The sequence below is a fragment of the Bactrocera oleae genome, chromosome 3, assembly GCF_042242935.1.
Source record: "Bactrocera oleae isolate idBacOlea1 chromosome 3, idBacOlea1, whole genome shotgun sequence".
NCBI lineage: Eukaryota > Metazoa > Arthropoda > Insecta > Diptera > Tephritidae > Bactrocera > Bactrocera oleae.
The window spans coordinates 74,286,372-74,308,302 of record NC_091537.1 but is presented as its reverse complement, the minus strand read 5'-3'; the positions used below and the strand labels follow the sequence as shown (position 1 = coordinate 74,308,302).

The 21,931-nt window shown below is 34.8% G+C and overlaps 2 non-coding genes across 2 annotated transcripts; both read right to left on the bottom strand.

The window, feature by feature from the left end:
• Window positions 1–1,918: 1,918 nt before the first annotated feature.
• On the bottom strand, window positions 1,919–1,990 carry TRNAA-CGC (transfer RNA alanine (anticodon CGC)). Its single transcript has one exon. It is a non-coding gene; the product is annotated as a tRNA-Ala (tRNA).
• Window positions 1,991–2,692: 702 nt separating this feature from the next.
• Window positions 2,693–2,764, bottom strand: TRNAA-CGC (transfer RNA alanine (anticodon CGC)). The gene has a single exon. It is a non-coding gene; the product is annotated as a tRNA-Ala (tRNA).
• Between the last annotated feature and the right edge of the window lie 19,167 nt (window positions 2,765–21,931).

The window sequence follows — 21,931 nt, the reverse complement described above, 5'->3', positions numbered from 1 at the left end:
TCTGCAACTGTAGGGGGCTGGCAAATGTTGACATCAAATGACTTGTACTCTCACATTCTGTCATCATTATTTGTCGTCGATCTGTCGTTGGCGTATCCTCGTTTCGATATTCGGGGGGGCGAAGAGATCTTACATCGTCATTAGCACTGAAATTAGAAGTCAAAAGGGCCGCTAACTTAATTTTTCTTGGGGCGTGCTTTATGTCCAAGGCTTCGTTTATATTATTGTTTTAAAGGCTTTAAATAATAACTGTAAGAAAACATGTATCGTTATCGTCATTTGTAATAGTCTTGCAACATGCAACAAGAGCATAATAGGTTTGTTCACCTAACGGTTGTTTGTGTCACCTAAAACTAATCGAGATAAAAAAGGGCGTTATATGTACATACATATGTGTAAATGATCAGAATGATCATGAATGATCATACAAATTGAAATCCGAGAGACTGTCTGTCTGTCCGCCTATCCGCCAATACTTCCTATTGCGAACTCTTTTACCGAAAATATCGGCCAACTTGTCAGATATTGTTGAAATTCGGTAAGAATTTTCACCGGCTTTGATACTTGCAAGTTGCGAGTGTATAAATTATTCGGTTACACACGAACGTGGCCCTTCTATACAATTTCAAAATAAATACAAATTTAAGCCTATCATTTTGATTAATGATTGTGATGGGTATAATCTTCAAAAGAATGCTCATAAAGTTTCCATATTGACACAATGAGAAAAAAAAGTAATTCAATCTCAAGACGTCTTTGCGCTCAGACCACTTTACATCTCTATGTAACTTTGGAATAATAAGATCTAAAAGATATTAAGTTCACATTACCTGGTAATCATCCATGACCGGACGTAATTTTTTGAGATCCTAATCGCATTTTGTTAATCGTTAGCTTCTCTCCTAAACTTATTAAGCCCTAAGCAGGCACAAGACTTAGTTACAGTTGCTCGAATAGTCCCGAAGTTACAAAATTGTATAAAGCATAAGGTAGTATAATACCAAGATAAGAAAAACATCAGTATTCTCAAAAAACCACACTGGAAGCATGAAAGTTAAGATACTAACTGAATGAATTTTGAAAGCGCATTGAAAACCGGGGACAGTCGGTTTTAATAAACTTCTCTCGGGTCGTGTTTGCACCAACATAGTCATTCATAATATTCACTTGGTGTCAGATCCGGACTATAAGGTGGTTGCATAAGAACATCCCAACCCGGAGCTTCGGGCAAGTCGCTGTCGTGAAATCATGTTAGATTATTCACTGTCAATCATATCAAACACATAGCAAAACTTTCCTGACCTCCAATTCTGGCCTGGCCACCGTTTACCGCGGCTCACCACAACTCGTCCAACCTCCGTTTTCGCTTGACGTTGTGACCCACTTTTCCTCAGCAGTAACAATCGGCTTCAGAAATAGATGGCAGATCGAAATTCGATCCATAACATTTTGTTACGCCAACTCGTGTGGCAGTCATCAGGCTTCTTTTTACATCTGGCTTTATTTGACGGGTTCCGAACGGTGCAATGTGTAGCTCTTTGGCAATCCAAACAGTGCTACATGATAAATATAATATATATATGGTGCATTTGTATATAATAAATCAGTAAACATAATACTATTTAAAGTTTTAGACAAGTGCTAAGACTTTATAATTAGCAGTAACGCAAACAAATTTCTGTATATTAAAAATATTAAACCTTAAAGGTGTAAAAAATTTAAGTTTTAATGTCAAATCAATGTGATTAAGTCAAAAGACATGGTCTAAATTTCTCAATATTTTAGATTGTCGTAATTGTATTCACCATTGTAATATTAGAATTCTAGAGTGTGAAGCTCTTCAATTATTTCGATGGTATAGGCATACCGAGGACTTAAAACTCTCCTGGTAATCGTAAAAAATTGGTCTCAGTAACACTGGAGGTGCCGGGGTTTGAACCCGGGACTTCTCACATGCGAAGCGAGCGCTCTACCACTGAGCTACACCCCCGTGATATTTTAGCCACATGCGCTTGTTAACGGTACAAAAAGGGTTTTCATATGTAAATACCTACATACATCTAAGGCCATAAAAGTAAATGCGAACTTTTGGCCAAAGCTTATTAATTTTGTTGCTAAAAAAACAAAACAAAAAAACAACACGTGAACCAAAAGAGAGAGAAGAGAAGAAACCAAAAATATGTCATAATATAAACAATTTCTTATCATCTAAGTAAGGTAAAAAAGTACATATGATCAGATATTTTTACTTATTGTTACGATACAAGAGCTGACGCAATTCAAATATACCTACAAGGAGATACGTAGGTTTGGAACATAAGATAGTAAGATTTTACGCTTGTAACTAATTAAAACTAACTCGATTTTACTCTATCGAGTCATCATATATAGGAAAACAAACGCAGCTCCAATAACTAAAACTGTTTATACACCAGACATATTCATGATGAATTATCAATAATACAAAATTCAATCCGAGTAAGTTTTCAAATATGTGCTCAGATTCTTATTTTCATTATTTTTTAAAGTTTTCATAATTATACAAAATACAATACTTTCTAAGCAAAAACCTTTTGAAACTATTCCACGAAAATAACTTCTCAAAATATTTGACTCTAGTGTACCCATAAATTTGATCGCAAGGGTGGAATGAGAGTAGGTAAATACTAATCCCATTCCACACTAGTACAAATGGAGGTGCCGGGGTTTGAACCCGGGACTTCTCACATGCGAAGCGAGCGCTCTACCACTGAGCTACACCCCCATGAGCACACAGTGCTACCAAAAGTTAGTAAATAGCTTTACCGCCAAGCGTGTTGTTTAAACAATATGATGAGTAAGCGCACCAAAAGGTGTAATGAGCAAAACGCCGTTTGTTGTTAAACAAAAATCCATTAGCACCGTACGCATTTGTGACGTTGCGCTAGAGAGTTTGACACTAACTGCGAGAGTATGCGTGAAAAAACGCATGAAAAATTAAAAACAAAATCAGATTTGTAAAAGAATATAGAGAAAGCAACAGAAACATACGTGCCAACTTTGTTGTTGTTGTGCTATTGCTTTGTTTTGGTAAAGCTGGACAGAATGTGAGCAATGAGCGCCAGAGAGCGTATTATCAGCTGGCAATAAGCGAAGAGATTAATTATTATATGAAATTGTTGTTGTTAATTATTTTTAAAATAATTGTGCATCAACATTACTTCTATCTGGCAAGCGTGCTTAGAAAAATAATGAGACAGAGCAAATCTTATCGGATAAAATAGTGTATTTTACAATATAAAACAACAATAGAAGTTAACTTTGGTTGCACCGAAGCACAATAAAAAAAATTTTCCATACAAAAATGCGATTTTGCTCTATCAGTTTGTATGGAAGCTATATAATATAGTGGTTGGATCTGAACAATTTATTCGGATATTGTAACTTTTTTCGTCAGTCCGTTTGCCCATAAGTGATTTGTGCAGCACATCGTACAGTGAACGAAATGACTAATCTGGCACGGATTAATTAAAAACTTCAGAACGAAAAAACACTCTGCGTTCTGTTTTCTTCTTTTAGTAGTTAAGAGCAAATCTTGGTTTACCTCATAAATATTTTTTGTTTTGATAAATTAAATTTTTTTTTTAATTTTGAAGAAAAATTTTATTTTTTTAGTAAAAGTTTACGCTCACGACATTTGAAAAACTTATTAGGAGTCAGAAGTATCGGAAGAATAGTTGCACGACAGTAATTTTCAGCTAAAAGTAACTATTCGTGCTATTTAATATTTCTTTTTGCAAATTTGATGATGTTTTGTATGAGATTAGTAGGTCTGAAGAAACTAATAATGAGTACAAAAGATCTGCCATTGTAGTCAATCTAGACCCTTTTCGGGTGTGAAGCAATCGGAAGTAACGAAAATGTTGTGCGCGGCTCTAGCCCCTCCTCAGACATCATGCCAATTGTAAGTGATATATTTAATATTATATCTGCATTATATCTGCTCTATGAATTTAAATTTTATGGACAGATGGAGGTGGGCAGAACCACGAATATGTCTGCAGTTTTCCGTGTTGAAGTGCGAAAAGCTTCCGTATTCACCGCATATCCACATGCCATAGTGAGCAAATTACGCTTAACCTTCGTATTAAATTGACGTCTACGCCAGTTGCTTTGAAAGCCATTGTGGGGTCATGGAATAGGTACTTCACTATCACATTCGACAGTTTTTAAATATTTTGATGCAACTATCGAAACTAATTGCGAAGCACTTCTCCTTAACTGTTGTATAGAACTAAGCTGGCGGCAACCATCAACTCTTTAGGGCTTATCAACAATTGCAAAAACTTTCGTACTTGAGTGTCCGTCTTGAAGACTTCAAACGACTTCAGCGAACGTCCAGATGACATACATATTTACTTTTGTGTCAAGCCATACACAATTTTCGTCCAAACATTCCTTATTTCGCTTTTCAAATATTGCTAATAATGGCTTGTTCTACACTTTTCTACCAGTTTGCTAACAAAATTTCGCAATTGCTTTTTTATTTTATTGAATATATAACTTCATTCAAAACGTAGTTTTCAACTGCTGAAAAGTTATTTGTTGGCACTGCGCCCAATTTTCATAAAAACAGGGAGCGTGTTGAGTATCACATTTTAATTAAAAAGAGCAAAATCTTTAAATCATAGAACAACTAGAAATTAATTTTACACATTTATTATAGATAATATATCATACAAGTATTAACAAAACAAAAAATCACTATCGCGAATCCGCCCGAATCATACAACATAACATTGACGCCATGGAAGATCGGCGCCACAAAATATTGCACATTATTGAGAAGACTGACTTCAAGGACGAATCAACACGAACACTAATACGCAAAATACACAGAAACAATTTAACATATTAAGCTAATACAAACCTGCTTCCTTCAATTAAAACAGCAATATCAACAAATATTTAATGAAAAAATATATATTTAAAATATACACTAGTTGCCGAAAAAAAGCGGGAAACTTTGTCAACTTTGCAAGCTTACATATATGCAAATATGAAGAGAACAAACAAGGAAGGGCTAAGTTCAGGTGTAATCGAACATTTTATACTGCTGCAACTAGGTATATGGGGGTTAAGGGAAGTATTGACCCGATTCCACCCATTTTTGACGCAACCAAAATAAATATATACTTATTTTCCCCGAATTTCAATATTATATCTAACAAATTGACTGATAGGTTCGGCAGAAAGTCAGCCTTATGCACTGAGGTCCATATATTTGGCGTCTGGGTTCTTCAAAAGTTATGGTCCGATTTTGATAACTATTGGACGTAAAATGAAATAACTTGTGGCTATTTTTTCAAATTTTTATATGGACACATTGTTGGTTCCTGATTTGTATGTTATACTGAAAAGTGAAAGAATCAGATGGAATTTAAATTTTTTTTATATGGGAAGTAGGCGCGAGAAATGGATTTTCCCCTAAAGTTGGGTGTTACCACGCCCATCGTCTAAATTTGACACCGGTTCCTGTAAAACTCTGTCTTAACATTTCGGGTGTAAATTTTATGTCTCTGAAGTTTTTGACAAACCCGTTATATGGAGAGAGGGCGGGGTTATAATCCGATTTCATTCATTTTCACACTGTTGACAGGGGTTTTTAAAGTATTTTTCTTATGCGAATTTGGATGATATAGCTTGACTTGTGAGATATGTACCTCAAACTTATTAGAATTAATGCCACGTCTATTTAAAAAAATGTTTTAGCCCACAGGTGCCCCTTGCTACTGCAATCCTCTGTATCAAACTACATTTTTATATCTTAATTTATTACTTAGTTATGACATTCCACTTAGTTATGATTGTCCACTGTCCATCATCTAAACTGTGAGTAACAACAAAAGCGACGTGAGAAAACCCTGCTTTACATCGGTTTTTGGGTGTATCGCATTGTTGAATGGATGGAATAAAAAAGTTTCGATGATAACTACTCTTACACAAAATGCACGCTGGGGTTCGCGTCACGTTGCTATAACATTAAGTAGGTTTACACCGTGTTTTCTATGAACTCTCTTGGATTAACATTAGCAACTTTATCGCATTTAGTCCTATATATTTAGAAAAATGCTAAATATTTGCATAATAACACGTAATTTTGCATAAATTCACACTCGTTTCGATTTTTGGCAGCGCTACGCTAACAGCCACTACGAGTTGATCGAAGCAACAGGCGAAGGAAACAATGTTGTTTGTTTTAATTAAAAGATGTCTGATGTGATTCATGGCTCATTCACTTTTACATCAGGCATCAACCGTCAACTGTCAAACGTCAAGCAGCATGAAGCAGGCTGTAACCACTGCACCAACAGCAGCAGCAACAGCAACAACAATGTGTGGCATCAACACTCAGCGGCAGCTACAATTCGCGCTCATATCAAACATCTCTCGGTGCCCATCAAGCATCAGCCACCATCACCTATCAGCCATCACCAGCTATCCAAGCAGCCAGTCAAGCAACCGCCAACGTCATCAGCATTGTGTCAGCAACGGCAATGGCAGTGGCATGCAAAGCATTTTCGCGCAAATGTGCAAAAGCGAGGTTAGATCACACAAACAGGCAGACAGCTGGACGGACGAACGAACGACTGCGTGCATTCTACATACGACTACACGAATTTCCTCATTAAAAAATAATGAAAAAAGCTTCAAAATAAAAAGGCAACCAAAATAATTCGAAATAAGTGCAAAGTGTTTGCGAATGAGAGGGACTAAAAACACTTACACACACATAAATACATATATACGCTTATTGCGCTTCAGCTTGCTTCATTCAGAGCACAACTGACAGCGCTTGTCTGCGTTGATGTGCGCCGACACTTTGGACAGCAGCTCAGCAGCCGAGCGCCGAATCATCGGGCTCGAATACCAGCACCAAAGCGACAGCAGCTCGAACGTCATTTGCAGTTTTATTTCTTTTCCTTTTAATAAACATATAGACCAACGAAAATCTGGCAGACAAACAGACGGATAGACATTCGGTTGAAAGGCCAACAAGACTGGCAGATAGACTAGTAGTCGTGGTGACGTTTGAATAGACTGACAGGCGGACGAAATCTGCAAAACGGGCCAACAGTGATGCAATGGATAGACTGCTTGACGAACTGACGGTTGACTTGTTCGAATTGGACAATGGGCGCAAAGTGACATGAAATTTTACTACTTCTGCTTTGAAATTTGAACTCACTGAGCTTCCGACCATTATAAGGCCCTAATAATTAAGAATTCTGTTAGTATAAAGCGCCAACCGATTGGCGCCTACTTCAAGTTAACGCGCTTGTCATTCCTTCTTAACAAAGATTTCAGGCACACCAATCTTTAATAGGGTTTTCCATATACTTGCTAGATTTTTCGAATAATATTTTTTATGACTCCATATTATAGACGCTTTCTATTAACACTAGTTTTTATTTAGAGAAAACAGAAATTTTTGATTAAAAGTACTTCGAACGATGTTCTTGGATCGTGTTGTATTGGAATATCATCCCAAAAGCGTTTGTGTGATCTTTGAACGTCGTTGATATCTTTCTGAAGCTATGTGAGCAGTTTTTGAACCCTCATTCCCCCTTCATTTTATAAAAAGCTACTCTGGAAAACAACAAAGTTAAATTTTTTTCATACAAGAATATTTTTTAAATTTTAACCACAATTTATACACTGTACCTCAACGAAAGTGGTTGGTGCACTATCGACTCTTGTTGTGCCGTTGCGTTGTTGACTCGTTTTCAACGCTTCACCGACCTATTGTAGCGAATAGCAGAGATGCTTGGGATATGGTTTGGCTTTGGCTTTGTGGTGCAAAATGGTGTTGATTTGCTGGTATGCTTTTGATGTAGATTTGATTGCAATGGGCAATTACTACTCAAATTGGCTTTGATAATTTGCATGTCGGACACGAGTGCCAACAAAATGCGAGTATTTGGCAGTTTAATCTGTCTGAAGTGTGTATACATACTTACAAGTCTTCGTGCGCCCACAACTGTACAAACATAAATACATTTATACATTTTATATGGTATATATATTTTATTTTATGGTACATAAGTATATTCATGCCGCTGCAAAGCGTTGTGTCGAATTGTAATCTAAGTACTTTTAGCGATTTTTTACCAATTGTCATGCTCCTTCTTATATGTTTTCTTTTCAATTACGAGTATTGGTTTTTGTGCAAAAGCACATAAACACTGTTGATTTGTTTGAGATTGAGTTGTTATTTGCATTTTCATTTTAATCAAGCAACACTTTGCATGCAATGAAAACTAGAATAAATTGCTTCGTTATGTATGAAAGGTATGAAAATATGTTAATATGTACATATGTATATGTAAGTTTTAGTTTTATATCTTTGGAAGTCTCTTTATGGTAATAACTTATGTACACATATCCTTTGCAGTAGTTTTTGTGCACGTGGGAGTGAAATATAGAGTATTAGATTCAATCATTAAAAATGACTTTATGCAAATGAAGCACCCAGTTCAAGAAAGCCATGAGGGACTGTAAAACCAGAAAATATCTCAATAATTCATGTTGGGTGACCGGAAAATGTAATCAAGTGGTTAACATCATTGCCAGAATAGTTTTTCAGAGACCACTAGTGTCTAAAAACCACTAGCGCTCTCTTCAAGCTGAGCTAACTAATTCAAATAATTATTCACTACTGACATCGCAAATCGTTCACAATTTTTAACAAAATCAAAAAGATTTGCACATTCTTTAAAGATAGCTTGAAAAGACACACGTATTCAATTCTTAAAAATTAATGAAACAAGTATACCTACATCATCACAAACCTAAGTCCTATCGGCAGTCCAATGATTGTTACTAGTAGCAAGTCGTTTAAAGCGTCGAATAACCCAACATATGAGTTATAACGCGAAGCTGATAATTTTTGGATACAAATGTAGTTTTTTAGTTCTTGTCTTATATAGACCAATAGTGGTCTGAACTTCTGCCAAATATTAATCAAATCCGGATTAAAACGATTAGACGTTTCATTCTTTCAACCGGAACAGCTGTTAGAGGGAAGGAAGGTAGGCAAAACTTCGTAACCGCTGTTTTTCCAAATAGTACTTAACCGGTCTAGCAACATGAAGCTGTGCGTTATCATAATGGAAAATTATTGCTCACTTCAAACCAATTTTGGCATAAACTTCCACCAAAATATGAAGAAACCACAAAGCTGAGGTTTTCTTCATATCAGAGTAATGAAGAAGAAGCCTCCTTAAAAGCACATTTCTAAATATATAGAAAAAGACGCACATGGACAGTAGCTTTCTAATGCATGTTGGAAATAATAAAACAAGAAAATAATAATCAAGTTATGTTATCTCTATATATCTGCTTTATTTGTACACAATTATTTATTATGTTCCTATTCCTTGTTCCAAAAAGCTCAAGTAAGTCCCGTAGCTGGAAGTTCATATGGATGAAATTTGACTTAATTCTCTCATAAAAACCTCAAGACATTGCAGTCTCTAATAAGAAATAAATAGATGGGAGGTCAGTTCTATGAATACTGCTAAGCCTAACCAATTACCTTGATTTCTGATTTTCTAGATCAAGAGTCAAGTTGACAGATATTAAGCTCCTAGAATAAGCTCACTGCTCTACATTTGCATGGAGTTCATAAGTGTAGATGTCTCTTACGGAAGAACAAAACTCTGCTTGGTATGCAATAGCTAAATATAATAGATATTTAAGATTTAAATGTACTATATATGTTTGCATGTACATATAATATATTGTTCTTTTGGCTAGCGCGGAAACGGGTATTTGCACTTCCTATCCGTCACACTAACGAATCTGACATAACAACAAAAAAGTTAGCGGAACAAATGCCATTATATACGGTGTCGAATATCGACGCATGCTACGAAAAATAAATCTGTCACTTCTAACAATTAGGCAGATTTATGTTTATCCTTGTTAAGGAAAAATAATTTTGGTAATTTGTGATGCAATCATCGTTTCAAAACCAATGCAATAGAAAGGGGCTGTGTATGCTGAACAAAGTCAAATCACTTTATGCATGGCTAACCGATGTAGCCGCCCCTTTTAATAGAGGGTGCATAGAATTATGCAGATGTATATGAGCTGCTCGGTTCCGGCGCTGAAACGATGTAATAAACATAAATCAAAAAGTGCTAAATCGCATGAAATCAAATTGAAATCTGCTTGAAATTCTATATTATGTATGACGGTAACGAAAGGGTCGAGTTAAAACTGAAACAAAAAATGCTGCACGCGCTCAAAAACCTACAAAAGCATACCGGTATAATTGTACACACATATACACGAGTATTTATGTTTATGCAAGGCTCTACTGTAGGGGTTGCAAAAGTGTTACCAGACTAACACCCCCCATCAACAAATGCTGCTTTCGCTCAACACCCCACGGCCAAGTCGGCCTTAAACGGTAAGTGGCTGAGTGATGATAGTTTTTATGAAGGATTATTATTATCAAACCGCAGAGAACAAACGTCAAATTGTACAAACACATATACGTTTAACGTTCGTACAAATGCTTATCCTCCTTTCAGCATAGAACCTGAGTTAATCTGTCTGCTTATACAACAGATGCAACACATATGCCTGGGGGCATGCAGAGCAGTATTTTTGACAGCCTTCACTTTTGACAGGCGTCGTTTTTCTTCTTTCCCCTACACCTTTTGTCACGAACCCTTACGTACGTATACCTATTGTTTATAGAATTTACCCTCCCATATCTCATTGAACTACGATATAATACCGTTTGAAATTATGTAGGTACGAATATATGTATACATGTATATATATATTTATATAGATTCGCACATTTAGAAACGAAACAATCAGTCAGCCTATATCAGCCACTATGTAGAGCGATCATATGACTTATACGACGCAATACGAAAAGAAATTACCCACGAAGCCTTAAAACATGTTTATATTTACGTATATCTAAAACATATAAATATTTCAGTCTTGATTCCCACCTTGAGTATAAGGCCTCGAAAATTTCCATATCATAGTTACTAAAGTAACCTCTTCATCTCATACCTTCCATAGTTACTAGAGTAACCTCTTCATCTCTCACCTTCCTTAACTAAAAAGTCTAAACAGTATCATAATTCATTTAAAAAATCACAAATTTGAAGTGAAACCACCTGCCATGCCGTATTAAAATAGATGTAATTAAGTCTTGGAGTTTCAAATAATGTAATTTTTTCGGGAACTATCCGTATTTTCTCTATTCAAACATAATACAAGTAAACATTAAATAATTGTTTGCTGGGTAATGTCTGATTTTGTATGCGTACAAAAACAATTCCGCAACAGTTGAACGACTCCAGCGAAGGTGTGAGCACCAGCCCACTGCGCATACGGCTTCTCTCATCGAGAACCCTTTGTGTTTACTTAGCACCAGTTAAAGTACGCATTGCTGATGTTGCTGCTATACGAACGTAAAATAATGAATGTGTGCGAAATTGGTACCCTTTTTTCAAAAACTGCCTCTCTTCTCCGGTAACGCCTTCATATCCGCTGTGGGAGATATACAGCAACACCCTATAAAGAAAAAAATAATAATTTTCCATTCGCTTTTATTCGTAAACTCAGTATTGCGTAGACAACCCTGCAGTTGCACACCACATACTCGCTTGTTGCATGTCAAATATTTGACAGCTTTGACAAATGTTGACAAATGAGTGAAAATTATTTCACCAACATATTCACACATACATCTGCTAGCGGCTTGCTGGGCTTAAAAAGTTTCAAATTGTTTTGTAATTTTACCCTTTTACATATTTTTTGTCTGTCAAATGATAAATTTTATATATAAGTTGACGAGTATGTGAAAGTTGTGAGAAAGTAATATATCAGCGGGGTTTAAGTAATTGAACTGATTTCGATAAATGTGCTTATAAGTTAGGTAACATAAACCAAGCTTTTAACTAATGCAGATGTGAACATATTATAAATTGCGCACTTAAATGTGATGCACATAGCTTATGAGATATCTTTTAATATATCTGCATATGTCTCTATATATTTTTCTCAATATAATTTTATAAACATTACATTAACGCTAAAAACAACAAATATAGTGAGGTGGCAGTTGTGTTAGAGCCACTTTCACAGTGAATGGTTAACAATTGGTTATTAATTAGTTAATATAACTAAAAGCTGTTCATTAACCAAAGAATTATTTTTCATAATCCTAAGTTATAAAAATTAATTTTCTAGCCAAAACTCTGCCGGCGCTACAAAAGACATATGTTATTGACCTTTGATAAAATATTGAAGTTTTTATTTCATATTCGCGATTCGATTTTTACGTGCGTGCAATCTCGTACGACTAACTCGGGGAAATTTAACTATTCGAAAAAAATATTTTTATTATAAAATATTCTGGTAACTTTGCTATTTTATTTGAAACAAGAGTTATAACTCTTGATACGGCGCTAGTAGATACTCTTGCCGCATCTTCAATCAATTGCTGAATACTGCCAGTAGCATAAAATCAGAGTGTAATGGCATATGTTGCGACATAGCGTTATTCCTAAGGAAAAATGTTCATTATAAAATTAGCAAGCAAAGCGTAATAAGTCTTTACCATATTTGGACCTATGAGCTGCAATACTTTTCGTACATAATTTTTGCATAAGCGAAAAAATACTCTAAAATCTTTATCATCAAAATGTCGAAAGAAATCGGATCGTTCTCGAATTTGTGTTTTCCCAACGAAATTTTACAACTCCCAACAGCTCTTCGTAGTCTTCGTCACTGCCAGTACATATGGACTTTCCATTTTTTCTTATTACTCAGCTTCATCGAAACACTTTCTAATTTCAATTTTATTCCGGTTATTTTTTTTTCCAAAAAAAAAAACAATTTAATATTCGAACAGCTGGTTGCTAACGAATCATTAACATAATGTTAACTACTGACTGTAAAAATGGCTCTTAGTCATATTATATATACAAGTTGCTGCTGTCTTTAAGTCCATGGCGCTGCTTTTAAAAATTCATAGATCATTATTTTGTGCAATATATCCTCAATATGGTACAAAGCTTTACAAATCGGAGTTCAACCCCACCAACATATTAGTCCCTTTACACTGACCATCTTCATTTTCCATATAACACATGCATGTTCTAATTCTATTCTAATTTCAGTCGACAGATAATTTATGAAAATTTAACGGGGTTGAGCCTCATAGCTGATGGTAAAATTGGAATATATTTTCATCGATTCTAGTTTCTTTCTAATTTTTCTTTTTTATCCTAAACGCCTAAAACCTCTTTTTTATCCTTCATCGATTTCACCTATTTACGAAAAAATTTCATCACTAATCGATAACAAAATATCGCATGAAATGTGGAAAAGCAGCGTTTTACAACGAAATAATATGGTGCGTATATTAGAACAGTTTTGCTACCTAACGATTGCTTTCAACATTGAAAACTAAGAGGGATAGGTAAAAATTAATGCAACTATTGTTGACACACTTTTTCTTGCAAGCAAGTTCAAAACTACTAAACCTGCGATAACTCTCTAACAAAATAAGTCAGAAAGATTTAATTTTATTGCAAGCTCAATGAGACTTTAACACTCCTAATTGCCACAAAACACAATACAAGTATAAAGTTTCATTAGATTCCTCTACTTCGCAATAAAAATTAAATATATATTGTAGATGTCGAGAAAAAAGTTATCACCAAAAGGAACCTTGATATATGTGAAATATGCCCATAACTTTTTAGTTCACATACATATGTATATCATACTCATTAACTTCACTGGCTTTATATATATATACAAGGTGCGTTCCAAAGTAAACAGGACTTTTAAAAAAAAGACAGAACAAATGGTTTTATCGGCAAAATCAATTAATTTTATTGAAAATAGTATTCTTCTGCTTTAATACAGCTTTTTGCACGGTCCAAAAGCATGTCGAACGAGTGTTTTAGCTCGTTTCCCGGTATGGCCGCCAGTATGCCGGTGCAAGCCTTTTGTATGGCCTCCACGCCTGCATAACACTTTCCTTTCATCGGCAAATGCATTTTTCCGAAAAGGTAGAAGTCGCACGGTGCCATATCAGGCGAATACGGAGAGTGGTTGATTGTGAAAATGTGATTTTAAGTCAAATAATCGGCCACAGGCGTCGATCGATGAGACGGCGCATTATCGTGCAATAAACGCCAACTTCCATCTTCGCGATATTCGGGCCGAACACGTCGAAGACGGCGCACCAAACGCTTCACAACTCCAAGGTAGAATACCGTATTAACGTTTTGGCTGGATGGAACAAATTCTTTGTGAACAATATCCTTGGAATCATAAAAATAAATCAGCATTGTCTTCACTTTTGACTTCTCCAGGTGCAATTTTTTGGGTGTCGGCTCATTTCTCATTTATGCCGTCACGACCACTTTGAAAACGTTGAAACCACTCGTTCACTCTGCTACGGGATAGGCAATCATCGCCATAAACTTGTTTCATCAATTGAAACGTTTCGGCTCTTTGTTCGAAGCTCATTTTCGCACCGATGACAAGAACATACTGACACTTAAAATGGAATAACTTCACTTCAAATAGATGAAATGTGATGCAATTTTTACTGGAAATCGATAAAGGATAGCAAATTCTAACGCACTAGTCGACATATAGATGGCCCCACTTGAGTTTACTTTGTGACTTTTGTACTGTTTACTTTGGAACGCACCTTGTATAACTAGCTTTATATATAATATGTATAACAAAAATATCGGTCGATATAGCTAAATGAATTGAGTGAGAATACTTTTCTGATAACCAGGCGGTCTAGAATCAAAAAAGGGATACAATTGGGACAGAGCTTCCCTAGTCGGCGTATAGCGAATCTAATGATATTCCCTCAATATAAATCGATTATTATGTGAGATAGTTTAATGACATTAGGTGCCCATGTTATTTTAGACATAATGTGGTTCGGAGATAAAAATTGATAAAATCGGGCCATATATTCCGTTAATCCGTACATACATAAATTTATGATAAATGTTTATACGATGAAGGTTTGAGAAATCAACTGTTAAAAAAAATATTTAATTTTTAGATAGTTTTAAAAAAAATTGAGGAAAGCCCTGTACGACGAAATCTAGCGCTAAACTGCTATAACTTTGCAACCCCATTCACAGTTCAGCGAATGATTTAATCCAGAACTTAGCCTGCAAGAGATGTATCCAGTCTGGTACACGCTTTTTGGAGCAGGAAGACCGATTCTGCGTCTGAGAAAGACTTGATTTTACCTAATACTTTCACTAACTTTAAACTTAGGCAACATTTTTCGTGCTATTGCGGACTATGTAAAAATTTATTAGGGGTCAGTAAGGGGTTAGTTTTTCAAAAAAGATTTCTAGCTTAAAGTGATCCTAAAAAGCTTTAAAGGTATAAGAATAAACACTACATCAGTTCAAAAATTCAAATTGCTACTATATATGTACAATGAATATGAGGGTGAGCCAAAAAAAAAATTAATACCGAATTTATGGTTGATATTACTTTACAAGATGCGTTCCTAAGTAAACAGGACAAAAGTAACAAAGTAAACTCTAGTGACGCCATCTATATGTCGACTATATATATATATGTATATATGTTGTATATACAAAAAAATATATACTTTTAATGCAAAATGTTTAGCTTAATTATAAAAGGTGTCAGTAAATATTCAAAGTTTCTCAATTATTTACACGTAAAAAATATGTTTTCATTCAAAATGTTAAATTTTTTTAAATATTTAGGACACAATTTTTTACATCGCAGATTTTTGTAGAGCATAACATATCGTAAATCTTTTTTTTAGTTCAAAAATTTTTGCAATTAAAAGTTTCGAAAAGTGAACAAATTGCAATAAAGAACTAATAAAAAACTTTTTATTGAAAAATCTATAATATACCATAAAGGGGTTTAACTATTTTATTTTAAATAATATTTATCATAATAAAAATGTTAAATATGGTAAATTACAATAATAAATTTTATATTTGAAAAATGATATACATGTATACATTTTTATTTTGAACGGTTCGAAAGTTATGGTATTTTTAATGCTAAAAGATGATTTTACATTTGAAGAGATATTTTTTGTCCGTAGCTATGTTTTTAAACCAAAAATTCGTGTATAGTTTTTTTGGCTCACCGTAATGTAACATATGGTAAGTAAAAAATAATGTTTTAAGCAAAATTAAACTGCCTTAGCGTAAAAAAAATTCGAAATAAAATATTTTCCAACACTCATGAGCATTAAATCGCCTGAATAGGTAACAAAAAAAACATGCAGAGATCTTCATTGAATGCACAATGACTTTTCAATAATTGAAATGACCACATACGTGTTTGAATACATCTTGATATGGCGACTTTCCCACTGTTTTGTGGCACTTGAGATGGAAACTGAAGTGTTTTTCAACACAGCATGTCAAATGAGCACCACACTCGCCTCAAGTGCATGCATGTATGTTTGTATGTAGACAAGCATGTATATCTATATATATTGTATGCATACAATAATTTGCATTTGTGTGTGGTTTCGAAAAATGAAAGGTAAAGAGACCGCTGTGACAACAGTTTGCAGATGCGTAAATGTGCCGCCAAGCGGAAAATCGTCAAGAATTTTAAATTATTCATGGTAATTTAAATGGCAGTTCCATTTGTATAATATGCAAAAGCGATTATTATTGTAAGTATGTATATATGTTCTTATGTATAAGCTCAGCACAGTGTGACAGTCTGACGAGCCGCTTGCGCATGGGGCGGTCGACGGTTTTATTCGGCACACTGTGCATCGTTGAACAACTGTGCAAATGAGAACATTGCCGAGCACTTACACATATACATATGTTTGTGTGTGTGTTTGTGCTCGGCATATGCATGTATTTGTACAACGAAGTCACAAAGTGACCCTTATCAAACGTGAAAAGGGAATTTATCATTGACATAAATGTCAAAATCATAATTTCGTATGCAACCCAAAATGACAAATGACAACTTCAATTACTGTTAGTTGAGGGAAAATTTGCTGCGTGATGTCCGCAACGCACACATACATATATGTGTGTGATTGCGGGCGAATTAATGTGTGTGTGTGTGTGCAATGAAAACTAAAAGATATGCGAAACTTTCGAGTTAAAATACTTTGCTTCACAAAATCATCCGCAGGTTTTTGAGTGCGTGTGTTGGTTTTTGCAAGGGCGAGCGGCGCTGCGTATTTGCGTATTGCGCCGATGTGTTGACACAGCCATAAGTATGTGTGTATTTTGCCGCCAGCAAAGCCACAATGACATGCAAGCAATATAAGCAGCACGCCGCAGCTGTCACAAGCCGCCGATGACGCCGTCGAATGAAGCAGTGCATGTGTTCAATTAATATGGGCGTACACTTCGAAGTTCAGAACCACTGCACACGTACGCAAATACGTAGTCAGTCAATACGCCATACATATGTGTGAGTGTGTGTATGTTTGCGTGTAAATACGTATTTGTGAGCGTCGTTGACAGCACTGATGATGGGCTTAGCAAAAGAACTGTCAACAAAATTAATGTCATTGGCGCATGCAATGAAAAATTATGGTTTTATGTCAATAAAACTGACAATGATTGATTTGACAAGGCAGAAAAACAAAGAAGCATACAAATGCACACATGCAACATTCGTGTGTGTGTGTGTGTCTTTTTATTTTAGTACCTATACCATAAATGAGGGTACGACTTTTTCGCAAGCAAACGAAAAATTATTTGCAAATAACAACGAAAATTAGGACGCAAAAATAACGGTAAAGTTTGTGGAAAGGAATTGTCATTTTTAAATATATGTACTCTTTAAAAACTGGTTTGATTTTAATAAAATATTTGGGAATTTAATTTAACGGAAAAATGTACTATGACTCTTAAATGTCAGTAGCTTAATATTTACATTAAAGTGAAGTAATTAAGAAAAGGTATTCACCTAATAGTTGTTTCATATGATAAAAATATACACTGGGGTGTGCCAAAAATCAAGAAGTAATGGATTAAGAAAAACCTCTGTATATAGAAAAAATTCCTGTAAGGAAAATTTCGTAGTTAAATATAAAAGGTGTCTGTGAGCATTTACATTAAATTTAAAATCACTAAAACAGCATATTTTTTTTCAATTTTCAAATCATTTGAACATACAATTTTTTTAATTGGAAAAACCCCCGAGAAAGAATTTTAGGAAATTTTTCGCTTTGTAAGAAACCGAATTGTAAAAAATTTTAACCAAAACGGTTCAAAAGTTATGGTATTTTTTATGCAAATTGTTTTTTACTTATTATTTTTTTATATGGGAGACTTTGAATTCTCATCGATACCTTTTAAATTAAGCTAAAAATCTTGCCTATGGACTATTTTCTACTACCTCAGAGTGCAGAAAAGTTTTGAAAAATTTTGGAAGTTTGAAGATTTCTATAAAACCTTGGAAACATATCTATACCAAAAGTAGTTTTCCATAGAAACTAGAAATAAAGTCAAATGGAGTCTAATATGGCAAAGATTTTACCCCATAGAAGTAATTTAATATCCAATATTTCTATATATTCGGAGCTGACATAACTATCAACACTAGGCAGCAAAAGTCTAACTTTGTATACTTTTCATAAACACCAATTTATTTGAGTGGACATTAAATATGTAGCTTTATGAAAATAAAAGTTATTAAACAGCCGACAGTAACATAGGTATAAACAAAACAAAATATACGGACGAATAGAAAATCTATTAGAAATATTCTGCGTACATGGTACAAAAGTCGAGCAAAGTTATTCTTCCTACGAATTCTTCTTAAATTTTAATAGAAAGTCGGATATCCCTCGTACAGCACAACCTTGAGCATATCCTTTGAGGTAATTGTGCGTTGACGGATTTTACGTTCCAGTGATTCTCATAGGCGCTATTCAGAATTAAAATCTGGTGATTCTGGTGGTGTTTGAAGCTGCTTAGGAACATTGTAGAGTAACTTAAGCGTAACTATATCTGCGGTATGCTTTGGATCGTTATCCTGTAAGACCAAATTCTATCGCTCTTGGCTAAAATTTATTTTTAATATAATATATTGAGGTGTCCATTTGGCCCACACAGTTACCAGCTATGCACCCCCATATCATTGCTTCCACACCACCGTTCTTCAAAGTATGTGTCAAAATAAAATCTTACGCCACTTGATTCCAAAGACGCAAAACTTGCTCTCATCGAAAAAAATAACTTTCTGCCAAAACTCTCGGTGCTTATTTAAGTGCTCTTTGGCGACAACATTATGAACTTACCTATTGACTAGCGAAATGAATGAGTTCTTGTATGCGATTTGATCATTAAAGCAGTTTTTTTTTTAATTTTTCGAATACTGTCAGTGCAGAGGGATTTCTCAAAATTTTTCTTAACATTTTGATCGATTTTGGATGCAGTAAATCGAAGGTTTTGCTTCATATATTCAAACACGTTACGAGTTTCACGCTGTGCTAGTATTTTTGGCCGCCCTGGATGTGCCAAGATACAATTGTAATTGTATTTGTAATTCATTTATTACTTTTTGCATAAAAAATAATGTGTTTTTATAACAGTTCAACTGATTTCAGGGTATGTTTTTCCTTTTCGAAAATTTTAACTATAAATTCCCTTTCAGAGTGGATTATTTCTTTTTTTTTAGGCGAGATTCGATATTCTATATTGAATAACCAAATTAATGGAACGAAAATCTTTTCAAATTGCTACTTTTAAGAAAACAAGTAAAACTATAATTTTCAGACACTTCTATATATGTTAATTATCTAGGGAATTCCCATTTTACAACTTGAACGCCAACAGCTGCCAAATAGCTATTTTTTGTAAATTTGTTTATAAAACTACGGTGTCAGATTTTCATTGCTTTTAATGCTATGTGATGATGCAATAGACTAGTAATAAAGCACTTAATATGATTATGCTCTAAAATTTAGTATATAAAAGTTATTTTTTAATAAATGAAAATAAGATATTAGCTTGTACGCAGACTTTTTCTGGCGAGTGTATCCTAATATTATAAAAAGGGATTTAATTGTTTGTTTGTTTGAATTGAATAGGCCACGAAACTACTTGACGGATTTGAAATATTCTTTCGTCGTTGGGAAACTACACTATCTCCGGTGAACGTAGGCTATATTATATTTTCAAAAAAGTGTGGGATTCTTACTAAAACGCCAATCATGTAACTCAAGGTGCAAATTACCTGAAAAATTCCTTACAACGCGTGCGCTGTGAGTACTATTGTTTAAAAAAATTTACTAAGAATTTGTAGAACATATAATTATCAACAAAAAATTGGTATTAATACTTATCAAAATTAATTACTTTAAATTCAAGACTTATTCAATACCTTATCAATACTTTTTCAATATGCGTTTCGGACATACCATTTGAAAGATAGCACGCATTTAACAATGAAAGCCGCTTACCCCGCTCGGCTAGGCTGCAACATAATATGAGTTGTATGTTAAGCGCCGATGTCAAGAAATAAAGTGTAGCGCGGATCACTTGCGCAGTTGGCTCACTATGAAGCGGTCATGGGTAAAAACTAATATAAATATTCGAGTTACCTTATGCTAAGCGTAATATACCAAAATTTTTTTTCGTTCAACAATTATCGAGTTATCTAATGCAAAATATCCGGACAAGTAAGAATTTATATTTCATACTAATCGGTATGGGATCGCATTTTCCACCAATTCTGCATGTCGTCATTTAAGTCCTCACGACCTTTGTTAAATCGTATATTTTAGCCATGTTCAACTCTCTGTCCATCTATCCGTTGATCCGTTGGCTTTTGCATCGCAATTCAGTTGTCACACACCAGTGCTATCAACCCTTGGTTGTGAAAGGCGAAATAATTAATAACTTACTTTTTCATTGTGGTGACTCACCAAAAACAGTTTTTTTTAAATGAACGCTTACTGTCTGCCGTAGTTATATAATGGTGCATTTAACCCACGCTCACAAATTTATTGGAATATATTGCACCAATTATGAATAAGTTTTAAAAAATATTGACGAATATTTAACCATTTATAAAAATTCATTTAGAGTACAATACATTTTATGCGACTGTCAATCATAGCCAATATTACTCCACACCTTTTTGGGGAAGACCCAAATGAGACAAATCGAAGTGAACAACAGAAGAAAGAAGCAACACAAAAGCTGCATTCGATTATATAAATATCCAATTGTACACACACATATGGTACTTATATGGACTCATCATTTCTTTTGGGGATATGCCACCAACAGCGCCTAAACAGAGCCATTACTGGTAGCCTCTTCGTGGCGTATAAATTACCAGATTAACGATTTGAAAATTGATTTCATTGACACTTAATATCAAAAGCGACCTCACTCAGTGGCACAGCACGGGCGCGGAATGCATTGTAGCGCTAATCCAGACGTAAGAAATCAAAAGAGATGTAAATAAAAAAACTATTTCGAGTGGGGCTCATCAGCTAATGGTGGACTTGGTCGTGTATGAATTTAATTTTATAGCGAAATAATACTTTATGACAACACTTTCAAGCAGCTGAACATTGTGGCTCGTCATTGATGGTCTTACGACTGAACGACGAGCTAGACTGTGTCTGCTGTTGAATGTGCCGCTGATGATAGGCCGACCGCCAACCGTGCACCATGTCACATTAAGTCATTTCATATGTTCGGGTAAAGTGAATTCAAAAACTGGCGACCGCTTGCCTTTCTTCTGTCTACATAGTTACTCAACTATATATGTATTTTTCAAAGCACTAACCGGGCTGGTGTTGGCATAGATGTCTACAATGGGTTGGCCTGACCAACGGCGTGTACATGAGACGGCCACAATAGCCTTGTCA